Genomic DNA, 3,431 nt, shown 5'->3' with positions numbered 1-3,431 from the left:
GGAGTGGGGAGGGATTCTCATATCAGATGGCCTCCAAAATCTAAGAAATACTTTCTAGGCTTACCTTTCTAGGAAATCTAAGAAATACTTCCTAGGCTTACCTTGACCACAGTGATGAAAAATCACTGACAACTATTTTTAACCATGAAAATTTTTTTTTCACACAGTTCTTAAACACAAAGAAGCCTGAAGTAGGCCCTGGTGACACACGAGGCATGACATAAGATGCTCTTGATAATTTTAATCATTCTTATCCACGAGTTCAGATTGTAAAGCTCAGGGCTAGCTAGCGTGGGCTACTTAGCTAGACTCTGCTTCAAAATAAATAAATAAACAAATAAATAAATAAATAAATAAATAAAACAAATTAAAATTAAAGAAGCCTTTAAGAACATCGGCTGAGCACCTGGCAGCCTTTTTCACTGACTCTATTATTTTAGAACAACCTCAAAGCTGCTTATTCAGATACCACTTTACAGATCAGTGAACCAAGACAGAGGAAGGAAAAATAACCGGCTAAAAGAAGGGTAGGAGGAGTTGGGGGACTCATTCAGTCATTGTTATTTTGCTTTTTTGAAATGGTCTCACTAGGTAGCCTTAGTTGTCCTGGAGCTCATGAGACCAAGCTGGCCTCAAACTCACAAAGATCTGCCTATCTCTGCCACCTAAGTGCTGGGATTAAAAGGTGTGTACCACCAAGCCTGGCCACTAGTTGTCTTATGTGTTTGTTTGTTGTTATTGTTGTTTTGAGACAAGGTCTCAAGAATCCTGGGATAGCCTCAGACTCAGTAAGTAGCTCTGGATGACCTTGGACTCCTGTTCCTCTTGCTCCGAAAGTACTAGGATTACGTGTGTGTACCACCAGGCCGAGCTTATATTATGTTGTAGACCAAACCCAGAGTTTGGTGGGGCATAGGCAAGCACTGCACCTGAGCTCTGTCTCCAGCCCTGGAGGCAGAATTTAAAAGTAGGCGTAGGGCTCAATATGCCTCAGTGGATAAAGACACTTGCTGCCAAGCCAGATGAACTGACTTCCATCTCTGGAACCCACGTGGTAGAGGGAGAGAACCAGCTTCCAAAAGTTGTCCTCTGACCTCCACACCCGTGGCACGCACACACACTCCTCACCCCAACACACACAGTATAGATCTTTAAATGTAACAAAAATAAACTTAAAAACATGTTGATCCTGCTTGCAAATTCTTTCTAAAACACTTAGGTTGGGCTCAGGCCTTGAGTGGTCCTGTACACAAATCATGGCTTGCTAAATGCAGCTAATGCCCAGTGTGCCTCTACTACTACCTCAAGGGCCTTCCCTGCTTAACCTTCCTCAGCTACTGAGAATTCACCTGAGACCTTGTGGATGGAAGTTTTCCGATCATCGTTTTCTTTACCTATTTCAACTTTTGGTTGTCTCCCACGGATCGCCTATCACAATCGGTAGTATCTCCTCGTTTATCTTCTCTCTGCCTTGTATGGGTTCTAGGCCAACAGGGCTGCTCCTATCTTATTTAGCATCCCACTGCTGGAAAGAGTCTGCATAAATTAGGGGCTTGGCACTTGATAGCTACCAAATGGAATGAACAACCATTCCACAGGCACATGTGGATCAGGCAATCCCTAAGACAGAAAATAAGGCCCAAGTACCCGGGCAGTGGTAGAACCTGTACCAGAGTCTGGTATTTTCTGTTCTGGAAAGGAGGGAAGAAGAAGATGAGGAAGAGCTAGGGATAAGTCTAAAGTCAACCAGTCTGCCCTTACTATTACCAATGTCTTTACTCTGGTGATCCTGAAGCTGCTGCAGAGGGTTTGCACAGACTGATGACCTACCTGTACATCCTTCCCCACCAGACTCACTTCCTGCCTAAATTTGGTTTAAGCCCTTACAACAAAATACCTTAGACTATGTTGCCTGGGCAACATATATTTGTTTAGTACATTTTGGAGGTGGGAAGTCTGAGATCTGCGTGCTGGCGCGTCACAAGCTGAGTGATGTACTACAAGGGGCTTCCTGTTTTTCAGACTGTATCTCTTTCCCTTCCTCTGTGTCTCACACCTTGTTCCTATGAAGGCACTAATCCGGTCATGGGTGCCTCACCCTCATGGGCTCTTCTGAACCGGAACATCTCCCAAAGGTCCCGCCTTCTAATACCATCGCCTTACGATAAAGACTTCAATATATGAACTTGAACGTAGGAGACAAAAATGTTCAGCCCTTAGCTGGGACCCTGGAAATAGCAGGCCCAGGGCAAAGTGGAGCTGCGCGTGAGCCGCTCTGATCCTCGGCCAGAGGTGAGGAGGGGAAGAGGAACTACGAAATGAGCAGGAGAGCTGAATTTGCTGCCCAGGACAGTTCCCTGAGCTCAATGACATTTGCCAGGCTCACTGGGAAAGGGAGCGCTCAGCTGGACCCCATTAGCGGGACCTGTTTTCCATCCCAGTTTCTCTGCAGCCTGAGGCTGGGAAATAGCGGGGCACCACCTTGGTGCTGAGTCACCTCACTCAACGCACAGGAAGCTTACATAACCAGACAGACTCTGTGGGTTTGTACATTGGGCTCAGGCCAAGGGACCAGGGAGGAAAGAGGTGAGGCTGGGACCATTGGGAAGGAAAGACAGATAGTGGCTGCAGGGTCCCAGAGGCAAAGTCTATTTATGCCCGGAAGTCACTCTGGACCCAGAAGACCCTGTGTGAGGACGCACAGCATGGCAGCACATCTAGAAATTATAGACACTGATGAGAGAAAAGAACAGAAAACCTGAACATTAAATCAGGGTAACGTGATGCTCTGTGCTCCAAGGCTTGGGCAACATTAAACTCAGGTGCCATAGGAAGAAGGGACTGAGGCTACCATGAACTCCTGAACTAAGACAGGTCTACAAGGTATGGCTGGTGCCATAAGACACCACACTGCAGTGACGCACACGGATATTTGTTAGGTAGGGAAAGTCTCCATGGGTTAGAAAAATGGGAATAGTGTGGTTGCTTCAACTTCACTGCCAAGCGGCTCCCAGGCAGAAGCCTTTGCAGATGAAATGAGGAGACAGTGGGAAACTAGGAGATAATTCTGCACTTGGTGCAAAGGGGAAATTCTCTTTTGCTGGAATCTGTTCTCCTACCCCAGGAGGACTGATGTCCAACGGAAGATGGCTCAAAGATAGTTGTTTGCAAATAATCTGAGCCCTTTTTTCCTACCGAGTTGACAGCTTCAATATATTTCCTCCATAAACCTGACTTACATTTTCTTGGCATCTTGGTACAAATAGAGTGACAACATGCTGTACTGTTTCTGCCCCTGTGCAGAGAGAGGACTCTCAAGGGAAGGAAGGAGGGGCAGAGAGAGGACTCTCAAGGGAAGGAAGGAGGGAAGAAGGAAGAGAGAGAGAGAGAGAGAGAGAGAGAGAGAGAGAGAGAGAGAGAGAGAGAGAGAG

The sequence above is a fragment of the Grammomys surdaster genome, unplaced genomic scaffold (genome assembly GCF_004785775.1).
Source record: "Grammomys surdaster isolate TR1022 unplaced genomic scaffold, NIH_TR_1.0 259, whole genome shotgun sequence".
Lineage (NCBI taxonomy): Eukaryota > Metazoa > Chordata > Mammalia > Rodentia > Muridae > Grammomys > Grammomys surdaster.
Note: the sequence above shows the minus strand (reverse complement) of the source record.